Consider the following 7,723-nt stretch of genomic DNA (forward strand, 5'->3'; position numbering starts at 1 on the left):
GCCACACTAGAGCTGCTTCTATTTAACCTTCTAAACTTAAGAGGATATTTTAGTTCCTTGATCTGTTGCAAGGGCAAAAAAAGAAGAAAGAAAATCAGGCCTCAGTTGAAGGACTATGGAGGGTGGTGTGGAATGGCCTATGGGCCAGGAGATGGGGCAGATGTCAGATCACAAAGCTTGCTCCAGAGCATATCATTGGGTGCTTTAGCAACAGGTACATCATCTTATCTAACAAAGAGATGCATTGAGCCTTTCAACACTTGTTAACTTCTTCTCCCCACCCCCACCCCCGAGACAGGGTTTCTCTGTGTAGTTTTGGTGCCTGTCCTGGATCTCGCTCTGTAGACCAGGCTGGCCTCAAACTCACAGAGATCCACCTGCCTCTGCCTCCCGAGTGCTGGGATTAAAGGCGTGCGTCACCACCGCCTGGCCTACTTGCTAACTTCTTATAGGGGAATCCTTTGGAACATATCATCCATCATGATGAACCTCATTCTCTCATAAGATCAATCTCCACACATGGGTGTACCAGCTGCCCAATACCTCCACTGCAACTCAATAACCAGTCAAAAAGAGATTCCTGCCAAGCCTCTGTCACATGATTTGTGACCTTATGTGGACTCAAGAGAGTACATGCCTCAGGAAAGACTTTGAATACTTTTACCAGGAAGAAAAAAAAAATAAATGAATAAGGAGACAGAAATGTTCATTTTCTAAATAGACTGTTCTGTTGTTGTTTTCAAGATTGATATCTGAGCTTTCAATGTATGCTGTGGGATAATGCTCTTGTACACTGAAAGATTTGTCACTTCAATTGGTTTAATAAAATGCTGACTGACCAGTAGCCAGGCAGGAAGCATAGGCGGGGTGACCAGACTTAGGAGAATTATGAGAAGGAGAAGGGCGGAGTCAGGAGTTAGAAGAGAATGTCAGACTGAGAAAACATACCAAGCCACGTGGCTAAACATAGATAAGAATGATGAGTTAATTTAAGTGTAAAAGCTAGTTAGTAATAAGCCTGAGCTAATGACCAAACATTTATAATTAATGTAAGATTCTGTGTGATAATTTGGAAGCAGCTGCTGGGGATTTGGGAACAGGCAGGTGGGAGAGAAACTTCCACCTACAATGTATTCTGTTTATAAGGGTTTTGCTAATAATTTATTCCAGCCCTTCTTTTCTCATCACAGGATATTTAGTGGAACAAAAGTTATTTATTTTAATGAACTGAAATTTACCATTTTTACTTTTATAGGTCACATGTTTTGTACATCTGAGAATTGTCCAGTTTTAGTTCTTAAAGATGTTCTGTTTTCTCCTAAATGTTATATGGTTTTTTTTATTTTAAACATCAATCTAAGATCCATTCTGAGTTATTTTTGTACAAATCATGCATTTTGAGGGTCAATTTTGGGAAGGTTGAGAGGTATGTCTACTGATATCCAATTAATCTTACCTCCACTTCCTAGGAAGGCTATTATTACTATCCCCTGAATTGCTTTTGAACCTTTGTCAAAACTCAGAGGGCTATAATCATATACACTAGCATGGTAGTGGAATATATATACACAAACATATAAGTGTGTGTGTGTGTGTGTGTGTGTGACATCTGAAATACATATTTTTAGTATACTTAATTACATATCCAGCACAAGGAAGATATCAATATGTGATCCCTGGCTCTTGCTGGCCAACACAGTTCAGCCTATTTGGTGAGCTCCAGGCCAAAAGAGACCTTGTCTCAAAAGAAGTATATGGTATTCCTGAGGATGCTATTCAAGATTGCCCTCTGGCCTCTACAGGGCATATGCACACATGTACCCCGCCACACACACATGAAAAAAAAAAAATGAAATCACAGTGGCACACCTATCCAGCTCTTGAACAAGATTCCTGGCAGATGTGTCATCTCATGTATAACCTGACAAACAGCTACCATCACCTTTATACAAAACTTGCACTCATCAAGAAACTATGCCATGAAGTTTCTATGCCCAAATTTCACTTCTTGGAACATTAGCCATAACACTAGGAAGAATTACCCATCCTCTTTAATTCTTAAACTTTGCCAACTCTGCACCTTAGAAACATGAGTTATTCAAAATTTCAGGCTCAACTTCTTTCACTGCTAATAGTGAAGTTTGGAGAGGCAAATATAGAAATCATTAGCTATAAAAGAATAACCTGTGTCACATGTATAAACAATACTATTTCCGAAATTTCTCTTAGCAAAAAGCCTGGATCTAGATAAGCAATTCCAAAACATGAAACAGTGTAGAAAGTTAATTACTTACATACTGCACAGCTGTTATTTATACACAAATCAATTTCCATACCTGCTAGAAATGTGGGAAGAGAATTTAGCTTTGGCTTTTTCAGTATTTAAAGGAACTATGTAGTGAAATACTCTTACAATGTAAAACAAATACAAAGCAAAACTCCCACCATTTAAAAAATCAGGAACAAGGTAGAAAGTCTCTTGTATAACACAGAAGTCACAAATCCTAAGAATATCCTTGCATTTCAAAATTAGTTTTATTGACTCAAAATATTTTCTATCTACCCAAATTCCAAAAGTTATGTTTTGGTATTTCACAAAGAATGCTGATCCTAATATAGCAGATATGAAATCACTAATCTTTAAACATATTATTTCTTGTTATTTATAAATGCAAATCAATGGCCATAATGTTGTAAAACCAGATTGTCAAAACTTTCCCACAGAACATATTAAACTTGTAGAATGACTGTAATCAATCAATAGAATACAATAGTGAAAGTATGAAGAAGGTTCATGCTCAGAATTTATCTTCAGACTATTCATCAGCACTATCTCCAAAGGAACACTGGTCTAAAGAAAGGTACTTCCTAACAATGTAATGACAGAATGTGTAACTGATACAGTATGCTTAGCCATTACTAGAAATCAGGCTGCCTTCATAAAGGTGGTAACTATTCAAAAAAGTATGTATCGAATATATACCCAAAGATGAAATATCCTGTCAATGAAGTCAGAAGGCTTGTAAAGCATCTCTAAATTGTAAGTATTATTGACTCATAAAATAATAGTTGTATCGGGATACCATTTTTCTTTCTTTAATTAGGTGTTGTCAATGTTAGTCAAGTATGTTGATTTTTGCCCATAAAAGGGGGTCAAAGAAAAGTACAACAGAGATCCCCTGTGATATAACCCATATGAAGCAAAAACATAAAAATAACACTAGTTACTGCTGCTGCTGCTCTGAAATGATATCCCATAAAAACACTAAAAGCACCAAGTAAGATTTAATTTAATGAAAATTATCAAATAAAAATTTAAAAAGAACGATAAAAATAAGTTACTAGAACTGAAAAGTGGCATTTAACAAGGTTGCAGAATATCTACAAAACACCTATAACACAGAGATCTAAATAAACAAATCTTTGAGTTCATGCATTGGTAGATCAATATTATTAAAAATGTAATTCTCAGGGCTGGAGAGATGACTCAGGGTTAACAGCACATACTATTTTTATAGAGGGCTTAAGTGCAGTTCCCAGCATTCACATCAGATAACTCACAACCACTTGCAACTCCAGCTCCAAGAACTCTTGTGCCTCCAACCTCTGTGGGCCTATGGGTATATACATTCTCATGCACATACCCACATACAGATACACCCATGTACACATAATTAAAGTAAATCATTAAGACAAATGAATTATTAAAGCCAGGTAACATGGACTACATTCCCTAAACCATGAGCCATAACAGACCATTCTCCGTAAGTTGCTTCAGTCAGGGTTCTGTCACAGTGATGAGGAACTTAGCTGACAGATATGTGGTTGAAGGACTCATGTCTAAGTACTCCAAGGCTAGAGAGACATCTGGATCACTTTTTATGAACTAGCTTCGGAAGTCCATGGTCTTTTGTCATAGGCAGACACAAGACCATCCAGATTCAAAGAAAGAAGAAAGATATACACCTTGAAGGAAAAAAATGCCATAGAACTTCAGGGCCACTGTTTTAAAATTCCACAGCTTACCTTAATTAAGATACAGTTTATTTTTAGGAAAAAAAAATCTTCACAAATGATGCCTAAGAAGACTTAAATTCTCTAAATTTATTCAGTATTTGTCATTATTACTTAATAAAAAGTTTGGTTTGATTGAGAATCCCTAGTGAACTTATAATTGGTGCATTCCTTTACAGCCTCTAGAATACTACTCTATGCCAATGTCATTGATATATTTGTTCAATATTTATTCTGTAACTATTGCAGACTATCATAGTCACTAATAATATACGATAGTGAATTATAACTGACTTTGCTTCTAGAAGAATGAAATAAGTAGTTATAATAAAATAAAATAATAAACAGCACTACTAGACCAAGTTAATTATAAATTTTCTAAGCTTTGGATTCCAATTCTCTGAAACATAGATGACAACATGTACTTCCAGTGAGTAACTATAAAGGGTAAAAGAGATGATAAAAGTGCCTAATACACCACAAGTAAATGAGAAATGCTATTTCCTAATAAGCACCAACAGTATTATTAATATACAATACCAGTTTATAAATCAGCATAAAATATATTACTTTGCTGTACAAAATAGTATAAGGTTTACTAGTATAACCAATAATACAACTCTCAATTTCCTTCATAAAATAAGTCAGTAATTCATAACTGGGAGGGAGCAGTTATAGCAAATACTTTTTATTTGGTAACTTAAGGAATCTGGGTCTAAAAATCCTATGAGACCTATCATTGAGGATATCATAGAAAAAGAAAACACACACTATCTGCCTCAAAATGACCTATGTTCATATCCTATTGACAAGAAAAAATCATATGATCTCACCTCCAGATTAGGGGAGCCTAATACACACATAAATGCATACAGATATAAGAACAGAAAATCTGATTGGTTTCTGCCACAAAACTTTGAGTCATTAAACACCTCATTTTTTGATTCTTTCTTTCTCCTAGTTATGGAATGCATTTAAGCTCCTTCCCTAGAAAAACTACCCAAGGCCCCATGCAGAACAACAACAACAACCAAAAAAAAAAAAAAAAAACACATGTATACAGTCACCATTTTCCTCAGATCCACAAACTCTGCTCTACAAACAAAAGATGCATGTCTTACCCATTCCTGTATAAATCATACACTATGGGAAAACAGAGAAGGGACAATCACAGCTAGAAATGCAAAGGAAGCATTCAGTAAGTTACTGATCTATAAGTCTCAAATCTCACTGATCTACAGTTCTTGGGGGTGGGGGGACTAATATCTTACTTAGTCTTTTGCTCTTTATGGTCTTTAGCTCCACTGTGCTCATGTCTTTCTTCTCTATTAATTCCTTTGGCAACACAGGAAGTTGATGTTACAAATCACACTCTCTTGCCTGAAGATGGTTTTCAGGGCTCACTGAATAATTACATCCACTTTAAGACCAAGTTTACTAGAAACAAAACTTCTATCAGAATCATACTAGACTTTTAGTCAGTTCCATGTGTCAATAATCAAATTCAAAACTCTCTAGACTTTTTTTTAAATGTAGCTAATTTATTTACCTCTTTTTCTTTTTTTTTTTTTTTTTTTTTTTTGGTTTTTCGAGACAGGGTTTCTCTGTGTAGCTTTGCGCCTTTCCTGGAGCTCACTTGGTAGCCCAGGCTGGCCTCGAACTCACAGAGATCCGCCTGCCTCTGCCTCCCAAGTGCTGGGATTAAAGGCGTGCGCCACCACCGCCCGGCCCTATTTACCTCTTTTTCTAAGTCTTACTATCTTTTAACTTAATGATGCCAATAAGTTTTGATTTCTTAGACTTGAGAAGAATGTCACTTGCAATATGAAGATACTCTGAGATATTATTACTGGGTCTTTTTGGCTCAAATCCTTTTAAAAACTCACCTATGTGAAATTTAGAAGTCGCTTCTTGCAAACTTCGCAAAGCACTGATTTTCTGACCCTTATTTTCTTCAATCCCTATGAACTAATGACTACATTCTAACCTACATCTTTCTTGGCTAATTTGGAAGGATTGGAATCAACACACAATACTATTTGTCTTTCTAAAGGCTGAGGTTTGGCAAAAACCTGGTATGGTCTTCAAATTTCCAAAAGTGTGAGTTTTACCAAATATTCATCATATAGCATATATTTGATATTTGTGCTGCTGTTTGCACACCCTTAACCCAAGTCATATTATTTTAGGATTTTGTTATAGTATGTGGTGGTTTGAAAAAAAATGGCCACCAGAGGGAGTGGCACTATTAGGAGGTGGGGCTTTGTTGGAGAAAGTATGTTATTGTGGAAACTATTTCAAGGTATGTTACATTTGTTTATGCTATGAAACATTTGTTTTAGTGATGCAAAGATGTGTTGCATTCTTTTATGTTGCATTTTTTTAACTCTGTGAAGCTGTGTTACTTTGCCTGTCTAAAACACCTGATTGGTCTAATAAAGAACTGAATGGCCAATAGGAAGGCAGGAGAAAGGATAGGTGGGGCTAGCATGCAGAGAGAATAAATTGAAGAAGGAAAAAAGAGAAAAGGAGGAGAAAGAACAAGGAGGGGAATATGCAAGAGGCCAGCCACCCAACCTACACAGCCAGTCATAGAGTGAGAGTGAAAATAAGGTATACAAAAGTAAGAGAAAGGTGAAAGCCCAGAGGCAAAAGGTAGACGGGATAATATAAGTTAAGAAAAGCTGGCTAGAAACAAGCCAAGCTAAGGCCAGGCATTCATAAGAAAGAATAAGACTCCATGTGTATTTATTTGGGAGCTGGGTGGCAGGCCCCCCAAGAGTAAAGAATAAGAAACAACCAACAACAGTGTGTCACTGTGGAGGTGGGCTCTGAAGTCTCAAATATGCTCAAGCCACACCCATTGTCTCAGTTGCCTTCACAAGATGTAGAACTCTCAGCTACCTCTCCAGCACCATGTCTGCCTGCACGCTGCCATGTCCTACTATAGACTGAATAGACTGAACCTCTGAACTGTAATCCACCTAATTAAATGCTTTCCTTTACAAGAGTTGCCATGATCATGGTGTCTCTTCACAGCAATAGAAATTCTAAGACATAGTAACACCCCATTTCAGCAATATTAATTTTTATATTAACTAGAGTAACTAACCTTCTCTGATGTAACAATCAACCCAAAAGTTTCAGTGGCTTACATAGTAAAATTCTTCTTTATTATGTCATGATCCATTTGGGGAAAGGACAGATGACTTTCTACTAAATGATTCTTGTAGTTTCTATCCTAGGGCCTCAAACACCTCCCCAACTAATTCTCCTCCACATTGACAATAAACAAATGAAGAAAGCATAAAAAGTTTGAAAAAGGTTTCAAAGGTGGGTCTAGAGGACATGTTCATTATTTTTTAACTTATATTCTATTTTCAAAAGCAAGTAGCACAGCCCCACCTAACAGAAGAGGGAGCTGTTACAGTTTTCATGAATTTGTCTCAAGAGATCTGTGTTGAAAGCCTGGTCCCCAATACAGTACTATTGTGAGTATTGTGGGGAAGTGGAGCCTAGTGGGTGGTTATTAGGTCATTGGGAGAACTACTCTAGAAGGGATTAAATTTGTATCAAAGAAGTACGTTGCCTCTCAGGAGATTAGTTTTTCTGAGATCTGGCTAGACAATGAAGACACCTCATGTGTGTGCCCTCTTCTATGTGTACTGGTGATTATGTTCAACACGTGTCCTGCTATCTCCAAGACTAT

The 7,723-nt window shown here is 36.6% G+C and overlaps 1 protein-coding gene and 1 long non-coding RNA gene across 8 annotated transcripts in view; both read right to left on the reverse strand.

Moving 5' to 3' along the window:
• Sbf2 (SET binding factor 2) overlaps positions 1-7,723 on the reverse strand; it is a 349,435-nt gene that overhangs the window by 249,399 nt on the left and 92,313 nt on the right. The gene's annotated exons all lie outside the window — the stretch shown is intronic.
• Positions 291-7,691, reverse strand: LOC143268308 (uncharacterized). Its single transcript, XR_013044103.1, has 2 exons — positions 5,753-7,691; positions 291-5,563 (listed from the first exon to the last, which is right to left on the reverse strand). It is a non-coding gene; the product is annotated as an uncharacterized LOC143268308 (long non-coding RNA).

Source organism: Peromyscus maniculatus, chromosome 1 (assembly GCF_049852395.1).
Source record: "Peromyscus maniculatus bairdii isolate BWxNUB_F1_BW_parent chromosome 1, HU_Pman_BW_mat_3.1, whole genome shotgun sequence".
In the NCBI taxonomy this organism is placed as follows: domain Eukaryota; kingdom Metazoa; phylum Chordata; class Mammalia; order Rodentia; family Cricetidae; genus Peromyscus; species Peromyscus maniculatus.